The sequence below is a fragment of the Gavialis gangeticus genome, unplaced genomic scaffold (assembly GCF_001723915.1).
Source record: "Gavialis gangeticus isolate Ggan-Ray unplaced genomic scaffold, GavGan_comp1, whole genome shotgun sequence".
Classification (NCBI taxonomy): Eukaryota; Metazoa; Chordata; order Crocodylia; family Gavialidae; genus Gavialis; species Gavialis gangeticus.
This window is the reverse complement of record NW_017729024.1, coordinates 100,449,594-100,461,643: the sequence shown is the minus strand read 5'-3', so window position 1 is coordinate 100,461,643 and position 12,050 is coordinate 100,449,594.

The window sequence follows — 12,050 nt, the reverse complement described above, 5'->3', positions numbered from 1 at the left end:
GCCTTCAAAGGGGATGAAAGCCTTCAATGCTGGACCTGGTCCTGCCCGCAGGTGATGACCTGGTGAGGGGAATGCGGGTTCTCGACCACCTGGGCGATAGTGATCGTCACCTACTGCAATTCACCATCCCCCGAAAGGTGTCAAAGGCCTTCAAAAAGGCAGCAACCCTTGACTTCAGAAGGGCCAATTTCAATGAGCTAAGGAGATTAGTCGGGGAGGCACTGAGGTCCCAGAAGGTTAGGAGATTGGGAGTCCAAGACATGTGGTCTTTCCTTAAGGAGACGATCCTTCGAGCCCAAAGGGTGACAGTCCCAACGCGAGTCAAAGGGGACAAGAATGCTCAAAAGCCCCCATGGCTCACCAAAGGCATTCAGGAACATCTGAAAGCTAAAAAGGAGGTGTACACCTGATGGAAGAGAGGGGCCACCACTAAGGAGGATTATACCTCCATTGCTTGAGACTGTAGGGGGGCTGTTAGGAAGGCTAAGATGGAGACAGAACTACGACTAGCGATGAGGATCAAAGGTATCAAAAAGTCCTTTTTTAAATACATAGGGAGTAAAAAGAAGCACCGGGTAATGTGGGGCCCCTGCAGGACATGCTTGCAGTTTGGTGGTTGTACCAGACAATAAAGCTGACTGCTTTAACAAATTTTTTGCCTCCATTTTTCTGAGCAGGGACGGGGACATCCCCCCCCATTGGGATTCCAGATGGACTCAGGAGAGGCACAGCCAGGCCTACGGTTAGAGAGGACCTAGTTAGGGAACTTCTGGTGGGGCTGGATGTGTTCAAATCAGCAGGTCCAGATGATCTCCACCCCAGGTGCTGAGGGAATTGGCAGAGGTCATTGTGGGACCTCTAGCATGGCTTTACGAGCACTCCTGGTGCTCTGACCAGATGCCAGAGGACTGGAAAAGGGCCAATGTGATCCCCATTTTCAAAAAAGGGAGGAAGGAGGACCTAGGAAACTATAGGTCCGTTAGTCTTACCTCACCCTGGGGAAGCTCTTTGAGAACATTTTCCAGGAGCACATCTGTGAGGGACCAGCAGGGGAGATTATGCTTAGGGGCAAACAACATGGGTTCATTAGGGGCAGGTCCTGTCAGACCAACTTGTTGGTCTTCTATGACCAGGTCACAAAATCCTTAGACGCAGGTGTTGTGGTGGATGTAGTCTTTCTGGACTTTAGGAAGACCTTCGACACTCTCCCACCCCATTCTCATTAAAAAATTAGGCAGCTGTGGTGTCAATGCCTACACAGTCAGATGGGTCACAAATTAGCTGGAGGGCTGCATCCAGAGAGTAGTGGTGGATGGGTCATTTTTGACCTGGAGGGATTTGGGCAGTGGGGTCCTCCAGGGCTCCGTCCTTGGGCCCGCACTGTTTAACATCTTCATCAATGACTTGGACGAGGGGGTGAAAGCACCTTGTTAAAATTCATGGATGACACCAAGATGTGGGGAGAGGTGGGCACACTAGAAAGGAGGGACAGGCTACAACTAGATCTGGACAGGGTACAGGGGTGGGTGGATGAGAATAGGATAGGATTCAATACTGACAAGTGCCGGGTACTGCACCTAGGGAGAAAGAACCAGCAGCATGCCTATAGGCTGGGGAACTCCTTTCTTGTCAGCACAGAGGCACAAAAGGATCCTGGTGTCATTACTGATTCCAAGATGAACATAGGCCACCAATGCGAGGACATGGTCAATAAAGCTAACCGCACCCTGTCATGCATCCATGGATGCATCACGAGCAGGTCCAAGGAGGTGATCCTCTCCCTCTATGCAACACTGATCAGGCTGCAGTTGGAGTACTGCATCCAGTTCCGGGCACTGCACTTTAGGTGGGATATGGAAACCATTGAGAGGGTCCAAAGGAGGGCCACTCACATGGTCAGGGGGCAGTAGGGCAGGCCGTATGAGGAGAGGCTAGGGGACCTGAACCTATTCAGCCTTCACAAGAGAAGGCACAAGACAGGTGATCTGGTGGCCATCTATAAACTTACCAGAGGGAACCAGTGGGGAACGGGGGAGTCTCTCTTCCCCCAAGCACTACCAGTAGAAACTAGGAATAACAACCACAAGTTGACTGAAAGTAGATTCAGAAAGTAGACATCAGGAAGCACTACTTCACAGTCAGGATGGCTAGGATCTGGAACCAACTTCCAAGGGAAGTGGTGCTCACTCCTACCCTGGGGGTCTTCAAAAGGATGATAGATAATCACCTAATCATTTCACCCCATCATTCTTTCCTCCCCACGGCAGGAGGTTGGACTTGATGATCTGCTCAGGTCCCTTCTGACCCTACAAACTATGAAACTATGAAACTATAGCACAAGCAACAACAGCTAAAACTTCCATGCAACATCCCATAAATCCATAGATATTACTGTTACTACTACTACCAATAATAATCATAATAATAATTAAATTATTACATCCAAGATCATGTCCTGCTCAGGATGGCTCAGGGCATCTTAAACTTATGAGATCGTGTCTTGATTTTATTCTAGAGTGACGGCCAATTCCTACAACATGCAGCAAATCCTCTAAAGGTCATGAGAACTCTGTAGGATTTAATTGCCAGTCCATATGCCAAAACTGAGGGTGCCAATTAATGCCAGCTTTCTTCATAGTTTCTGAACTATTTAACTATTAGCATCTAGAGCATTTTCCCTGTAGATCATCAGAAAATTCTCTAAGGATAAATGATGTCCAGTCAGTACCACCAAGACTACATCCAAATATAATATTGGTAGGTCAAGTGAAAACGGGAATATTCTGTTTATCAAAACACATGCAGTACTGGAAGTAGTTATAAAAACTACTCTCTCTATCCTATCTAATGGTTTAGTGATCTAGAAGTAACATAAACTTTGCACCTGTTACAAGAAAATTGTTTATTATAGCCAATTAAGATTGCTTAAAATATCCCTCAACTGAGATTGAAAAATAAAAATGTTTGTCTTTCAAGCTTTTTGGCCATTTCAGGTTCTCAAACCTAACCCAAGGAAGTCAGGCTCATATCAGATTTGGAAGATTTAAGACTACAGGCTGAGTCTAAATCTTCACCAGTTATGACTTGCAATAGTAGTAGTAGTAGTAGTAGCAGCAGCAATAAATATCCATCAAAAGTGTTCTCAATTTTTTAAATTCAAGATTATTTTCCCAAAATTATCTTATTTCTGTCATTTTGAAACAAGCACTCTCATTAAAGAAAGTCACATATACTAATTTTAGTTTTTAACATTTTGTGACTGAATTATTATGTTTGTTAATGCCATTATCACCGTTAGGAGTTATTGCTGGACAGTTTTTTCAGTACACTTCATCAAGGATTTCATTAAATAATCTTTTTGACTTCTATATCTAACTGCGCCTTTTTTGACTTTCATAACTAACATACTAGAGACCACATGTTATTGGATTCTTATGGGCATAGCAATGATGAAGGCAATAGATTAGCCATTATTGCTACAAATTTCCAAATTCCAGCTTTTCTGAGTGGGAGCTCACCAAATGGCTACCCACACATATTTTAGAATAAGCTTACTTATATAAAAATAATAATTTTAAGATTTTTTTCCCCACTATTATAAAAGTAATAGCTTTTTTGGGGAAAAATAAATTAAACATTTTAGGTAAAGTTCAGGACTGCCATTGGTTTACGTTTAGCTTGTCATAAACTGATAATTAATTACATCCTGCCACTTTCTAATAGATTGTCATACCTAGTTTACCTCTGTCATCCAGTAGTATTGTCCATGTTCTACACTTCACTTCACACTCTACCTCTTTATATATCACTTCACTTGGAACTCAGCCCTACATCTTTATAGTGCTTTAAGAATGGATAAATAAAACTATGATGAGTTAAAGGTTCATAGTTAGTCTCTAAGGGCATAGTCTGAAATTAACATAAATCTTTTCACTGACTCCACCTGCCTTTTATGCAGTCTATCAGTTTTTAGAGCAGAATAGATGGTAGGGCAGGATAGTACCTTAGGCTAAGTACAGGCATTCAAAAATCCCCTGCCAGAAGTGCTCTAACTTATTGCCCTTTTCTTAAAGTGAGATAACTTTGAGTGAGAGCCCACCAAACAGGCATTCACTGTTCAGTGGGCGTGCTCAGAGCCTGCCTGCCCTGGCCACTGGGGGCACTGTGTGAAATTTTAACTGACGTTTCATTTTGACATTGTTTCAGCTCTGTGGCCACCGGGCCTCGAATAGCTGCTCTCGGGAGGCCTTCGCTCTGGTGGTAGACATCAAGCGCCTTACGGACTCGTGTCACAGACCAAGTAGATGTCTCCCCCTCGAGCCGCCTCCCCTGTTCTCGCCTGCCATGACTTGTTGTTCCTCAGTAGGTGGGACTGGTCGTCGAGTGGCCTGTGGTTCACCTGGTGATCATTCACAGGGCTCCACCACCCCTACATCCTGGCCTTATGCCTCCTTCGGTGCTTCATCCGTCTGTTGGCCTCGTCCCTTCCGTAGGGATAATGCCTTCCTACTTGGCATCCAGGTGCCCGCGGCCTATAGCCACATTTGCCCGTGTGGGCCTAACCCTTGGCTCTCTTTGCCTCCACCCCTTCTTTCAGGGAAACACAAAAAAGGTAAACCTTCCAAGGCTTCTCCTCAGCCCCGTTCCTCCAGGATACCCTCACTCTCCCCCTATGCCCCTTTGCACAGGGTAACTGAATAAATGTAGTAACAAAATACCGAATAATAAGCCACTTCCTGATGTGGTGCCCCCCTGCCCCCTTACTATCCTTCTCCAGACTCTAGCTGGTGGGGTTTGCTTTACTCCTGACCCGTTGCTTCCAGTATTCACTCCCATCAGCCCGTCAACCCAGCTGGGACCTGCGGCGATACCTGCCCCAACTGTAAACCCCTCAGGGTGCTCCCGGGGTCCTCTCCTCCTGGCGTGGCTTCCTCCGCACCCCGTCATCCTGACATTTCCACCTGGGGTCAGCTCTGCCTCTGGCCAGTGCGCTTGTCGCTCCCTTGCCATCCCATGTGGACTCCAGTCAAGGTGTTCTACCTTGCACTGGCAGCGTCTGCCCCTGCTTGCCAGGCTCTGCAGGTCCTGTAGGGAGGATCCCTTCTGCTGCCAGCGGTGGTTGCAGATCCTCTCCCGTGCTGCCCACACGCTCCGCGGCATCGGCCACCATTTTTATCTTCACCGGCCGGCATCTGACACTGACGCTATCAGCTGGCTGTAATTGAATAAAGAGGGAGATGATGAGCCATGCGGGCTCTTCATTCCCCCCTTTTGTGCTGCATCTTGTGTTGCTGGTAAGCATCCTCTATTACTTTTTCCCCTGGGACAAGCTCATTTTGAGGTCAAAACAGCAAAATTCAAATGAAACAAAGGGCCTTGAAACAGCCTTGAAACAAAACAAAGTCAAAGTATTTTGACCATAGCACTGGGGATGGAAGTCAGTCCAGTTGGGTTGATTCCCCATCCCCCACCCGATCCAGTGCTGGGGATGGGAAGTCAGCCCAGCTGGGCTGACTTCCCATCTCCGGCCGATCTAGTGAAATGTGAAAACAGAGTTGAAACAGCCTCACTGTTTCAATGAAGCAAAATGAAACAGCTGTTTCTAATTTAAATGAAATCCAATACGAAACACTGTTCCGTCAAAACCTTGAAACTCAAGGAGAAATGGAATGGTGCCATTTTACACAGTCCTAATGATTAAAGCACAGTAAGTACAACATCTGTACCTAGCCTTGGAGACTGGTTCAAAGAGCTGTCATAGGCAACAAGTTACTTCACCATTTGAGCAGGGTGAGTTACTTCCATGTTAATGAAACACATGCATATCTATGCTTCTGTAGACATAATAAAATTAATGACATTATGCTGGGGCATAAAAAAGTAATTGTACATCTCAGAATTGATTTTTATTGTGTTTGAAGTAGATATGGAACCAAATCAAAGTCTCATATCAAATGTTATGAAGTTTGTTTCCAGATTCAGATTTTGAACCAATTCTGAAAAACTTAACCATTTCAGCCTTGAAATTAGACAATGCTTAGCAAGTTCCTCAGTCATATGAAATATTTGCATTAAAATATATCTTAATTGTCATTTATATTCTAAAATGATGCAGACAAACAATGAACTTTGAATCTCTGAATAAAAAAGAACTGGCAGCTACAAGTTATTAAATACAATGGAAGAACCATTGAAGCTGCTAAATGTGATGACTGAGATGTCAAGGGAGAATTGCTTCAAGATAGTTGGCCTCATTTTAACAATAACTGAACTTAAAATATAAAGCTTTACACAAGATACTTGTATTTTTCCTTGAATCCTTGCATTAAAAAAAATGTGCTTCTTCCCTTTATACCTACAATAAATAGCACACCTCTTTAAACCTCTTCTTAGACTATGTTTGAAAACATGAGTAGACCATGTTTCAGAGTGCTATGGGTTTATACATCATTTTAATTTTTAGACAATTTTTTAATGAAATAAAATATTACCAACAATAAGCCAGATGTACAAAGCAGAATTACTATTATTATTTAAGATTCCAAGTACTGTTTCTTACATAACTACATCTTAGTGTAACATTATGTATATTGTCGGGAAGAGAAAATATTTATAAAGCTGATTTGTAATTCAATCCATTTTGTTGTCTTGTAGGTAAGACTTTAACTTGAACTTTCCATTTTTCTTATACATTATAAAGTTTTGTCTCATGAGACATGACAAAAATGTCTTTAATTCAAAAGCTTGTCTAACTCTATCCCAACTTCATAGGTGGACCAACAGAAAGAAAGCCTTGCCTCTTGCATAATTCCTGGACCATCACAGCTACATCTTCATCTTACACTACCACGTCTTCATGATTTGGCATTGTTTGCTCACCTGGCTACTAGAGAGTTATATTGGAGTTTACACTGAAATCTAATAGGATTTGATAATTGCTACAATTTATAGATTAGAACATGAAAGAATTACACCAAAATATTTCACAGTAGATGTCACACATTTTGGTGCTGGAAGAAATATAATTATTTACCTGTCACAAAGATATGCTTCTGCCTATTTTTATCCTTACCGTCTGTTATACTTCCTGTGTGTGCTCTCTCAACACAGGCTAAGGACCTGCTTTACACAAAGAAACTCACAATAATACTGTTTCTGTGAAAATTGCATGAGGAAAAGGAACATAGAAAGAAAGAAAATAATTTTCTATGAGGGGAACTTCAGTCATTGAAGTTTCCTTATCACATAACATTTCTGTGTCTAAGAGTATTGTGGGAAGACATGCTTAAATAAAATCTTATACACTTTGTGGGCAGAGGGGCTCAAGCTGGGTTTGTCGCTTGGATTATGTACCCCAACGTTTTGCCCTCAAATTTTTATGCCATACCTTGATTTTATAAGAAAGAGGGAGAGTCCTTGGTTGAACAGGTTTTCTCCTAGAAGTGTTTCATGCTGGTGTTCCTTGGGGATTCTCCTCCCCTTAACACCCTGTCCACATGCCAAACAGATCTTACTATGGTCCATGACTTTCCGTCCTAAACCCAGAGGGGCTGCCAGGATGTGATATCCTGTGCAGCCAATTTTAGTCCACTGCAAATCAACCCTAAGGGGACAAGCAAGCAAGTTATGGGGTAGGGATATGCGAAGCTTCAGTTGCTGATTCAATTTGGAGAAGATTCAGTCCGATTCAGCAGCCAAATCTTTAAATCCAAATCAAATCGGGAGACCCATTAAAATCTCTGAATTGATTTGAAGCATCCAAATCAATTCAGAAAATATTTGGCAATTTCGAAGGTGGTCTTGTGGGGAAACAAAAAAAAACTGAGAAGTGGGGAGGAGAGGGGAAAGACTGCTCTGATATTGACAGGTGTAGCTGGCTAGTGACTGTGATCTTTCCCCAAGTCCCCTTCCAATCACAGTGCTCTGGGGAAGGGACGTAGAAACAGTATATAAGGCTCTGTGTGAACCCTTTATCTGCCTTTTATGAGCTGTCTCTGTCTGGAAGCAACAGCGTGTGAAAGGTACTGGTTGCAGTGGCTGGCTTCTTAGTCAGTCTCTTGCTAGTCTCTCTTCTTGGAAAGGATTTGATACACCTTACTAATTCCCCTTGCCTAGCATCCCTCTACTTATCCCTATCCAATCCATTCCTTTCAACTTATTCTTCCCCCAACATCCTCTTATTTGTTCTTGTTATTTTTTTTCCCCTCCCAAACTGTTTAAAAAGAAAGCTGTGTTTTCCTTGGCAGTAACTCATCCATCACTGTGCAGGAAAGCACATATATTACACACACACACATATATATTAAACAGATAGAAGATACATTACAGATAGATATATTACACACACACTAAACATATACAAGATATATTACGCATAGACACATTTTCCAGAATAGCAAACATTATGAAGCATGCTGGAAAGGCAGGTGCCATATCTTCTGGCAGAGGAGGGAGAGGGGCTAGAGGGGGTAAGGGAAGAGCTGCAAGTTTCCCCCCTCCCCAAACATAGACGCACCTTCTTTCCTGGCAGTGATGAGTCTTCTGCTGCCAGTGAAAGCAAGGAGGTGGGAGCAGTACCTGACAACTATTTAATACCCTGTTTTAACAGCTGGAGGTGGTGTTTTTTCACCATCGAGCAGAGGAAGAACATCTCCCTGCTGAACTCCCATGCCAGGACAAACCCAGAGGTATGGGCTGGGGCTACAGGGAAGGAGGAGACCCCAGGTCCTGGGCATGATCTAAAACCAAATCCTGCCAGTGTAGGGAGGTCTGGTGGGACTGCCAGTGGTGCAGCAGCTCCAGGAAATGCCAGGACTGATAACCTCTCTGGTGCAAGGTGTGTAGGGGTGCCTGATAACCTCCAGCCACCACATGCATTCACAGTCCTGGCTGGGGAAAGCCATCTGCAAGGCATTGGCCGCAGTGTAGGGAAGGTACAGAGCTGAAGAATGGATGTCACCCCTAAACATCAGGGGCCTAAATGGGCAGTCTCCCACCTGGGTAACATCCAAATCACTTTCCCATCAAGAATAAGAGGCTCAGGATTCTGACTGGCCTAAAGGCAGGGCCAGGGCCTAAGGGGGAGCCAAGATCCTAGAGAGGGAACCACAGCTGGAGGGGGTGAAGGATGCAATCTGTGAGGCATGGGCTGCAGTGTAGGGGAGGTACAGAGCTGCAGAATGGATGTCATCCCTAGACATCAGGGGTCTAAACGGGCAGCTCCCATCTGGGTAACATCTGAATCAGTTTTCCTTCAAGGCATGGCAGACAAAAGAGGGGTGGGTGGTTGACCCAGAAACAGGTGGGCAGGCTGAGATCTAACAACCAGCACCAGGAAGGCCCCCTGTTACAAGTTACCTTCCTTGCTGCATTCATCCCACTCTGCCTTAACACATAAAAGGCAGATAAGGTTCTTTGGCTCAATCTCATATTTTTATTAGACCAACTGAATAGTTGGAGAAATTTATCTTAGCAAGCTTTCAGGTTTAAAAACCCTTTCCTTAGGCTGAGGAAGCTTCTGCTGTTGGTGCGTGTGCTCTTCCTGGATGGAACGATTAGTAAAGAAGCCAGAGGCTGGGCTGATATGCAAGAAAACCAGTTAGTGAAAATGTAAATTGAGGCATTGGGGTGAGAGGCAGGCTGGGAGGAGGAGGGGGGTGTAGCACCTAGGTAAAAGTGGAGAGGTACCTGGGGAGTCAGGAGTCAGGCTCCTTGAAACTAGGCAGGCTTCATGCCCTCATAAGGGGCTACCATCCCTGCTGTTTTCATCCAAATCTGGGGAAAAAATGACAAAGTTATAGGTATTTTAGTGATTCCCCACTATAGTCTATGGCTGAATCACCAAATCACACTGAATCAGCGCCGAATCTTTCGAATCTGATTCAGCCAAATCAATTTGGGGCAGTGATCTGAATCACCAAATCAAATCACTGTCCCCCAAATCAGCTGAATCTGAATCCAAATTGAATACTGGCTGCTTCACACAGGCCTATTGCAGGGCTTTCCTGCAATGTCTCAGGTCATAGAACTTGCAGCACATATGTCAGTTCCCAATCTCATGCAACTCAAAATCCAAACTAACAATAGTCCCAAAGGGTACCCTTTTAACATAAAGTCACAGTCTCTGACCCCTGTAATTGCCACAATTTAATGCTGTCCATCTGGGGTCTTCCAACTGGTGGGCTGACCCAGCCCATCCCACACAAAGAAAATTCAACTCAAGGGGAAAAATAGGAAAACTCCCTGTAACTAACCCTGGAGTATTAGTTTCCCAGGTACCTTGCTCTCACCATCTTCACTTCAGTGAATGCTGCAATGTTCTGTGCTTGACCCATAGCCGCAGCATCTTCTGGGCCTTCTCCAAAGGGAAAGCTCCTCCTGTACCCTCACAGAGTTAAAGGCCTGAAGGCTGGAAGCTCCTCCAAGTATCCAGTCTCATGAGTGAGTCTCCCACCACTCACTTTGCCTCTGCCATGGTGATGCTATAGGCAGACTCTGTCCCATGTTGCCCACATCTCCTGGGCTCCTCACCGCAGCCAGTGCAGGGCATACACTTCTGATGTCATCAGGGACACACTGGCCAATCCGTAGCCAGCACAAGTTGGGGATGCCATTGTGTCTGTGGCTCCACTGTCTGTGCCAAGGCTGGCCCTGCTGGTCATGAGTGTCTTTGCTGGGCTTGTGCTCCATTCCTGCCTATTACCAAAGCTGTATCCCAGGGCCCCCACATCTCCTGAGACACTCCCTCCCACACATATATTAATATTTTGTGATTATATGACCATCTGCACTTGAACTTTGTTATTCAACAGCTGAATATGCATGCCTCTTTGGAGAAGACTGGCACATGCAAAGCTGCTAGACACTGTGCTGAATGGAAATTGTAGGTGCATTTCTGGATGCCTTAAGCAGCAAATGTTGATAGTGCCAATCTACTTGTTGGAATCTCCCCACCAGACATCAGGAGAGCAGTAGCAAAGAAAAATATAATGCACCTGGCAGAGCAAAGAAAAGAAACACCCAGCTACATGGCCAAATTGCAGTACCCAGTAGATTAAAATCTAGGAAGTTTCCTCTATACAAGGCAGCACTGGATGAAACACCAATAGCCACACAAATAAAAATGGGCAATGATGACTAGAGGTGACCCAGAAGTGAGTTAAGATGAACATCAAAACTGCTGAACATCTCCCTTGCAGGTGCAGAGCTTAACTGGCTTAACTGGGGGGATACTCCAATGATGCAAACACCATGCAGAAATGTGGAGGAAATTTTCATGCTACAGAATACATAGTAGCCTTCCACATATAGGGGAACCATACACTGACAAGGACTTCACTAAGGCTAGATCAAGCAACAGTGTGTGTCCATTTCTGGACCCTAGTACGAACATGGTAACAGGGCAAAATAACTCACAAGTTTATGTGGTGTTCACATTTCAGTTAGTTAATGTGCAATTCTGAGCCACTACTGTTGAATTCCACAGTGAAGTTTAAACTTTGGAATAAATGGGCTACGCTCAAGTTTATGTATGTAAATCAAGTGGAGAGATTACAGTAATTCCAGTATGATTGAAATACACAGCTTCCCTGGTTTTAAAAATGCACAAAAAGAAAACAATATTATTTACTATAAGAAAATCCTAACTTACTGTATTTGCGGGAAGAACTTTTGCTCACTGTTTATTCTTATATCAACAGCTCATATATAATAAATTCCTCAACAGCAAAAGTACAACTACATAGAATGTATGGGAAGCTGGATGGGAGATGAATTGAAATTTCCTCCATTGTTCTGCTAGTTACACCTTGCTGATTCTGTACTGCTGGTAAAATCTGAAGCAGCTTTCCTTTCCCAGAGTTAAAAGGTTCCCAGTTTGCTATATTCAATAGAAAGCACAAGCAGCTCTTAAGGTAAATAATGACACATACTGCAGAGGAAATAGTCCATCTGAAATAGTTCCCATTGCCATGCCGCAGCCACTACCATTTTCCTATTTTCATTTGTACATATATACACACACACACACACACACACACACACACACACAC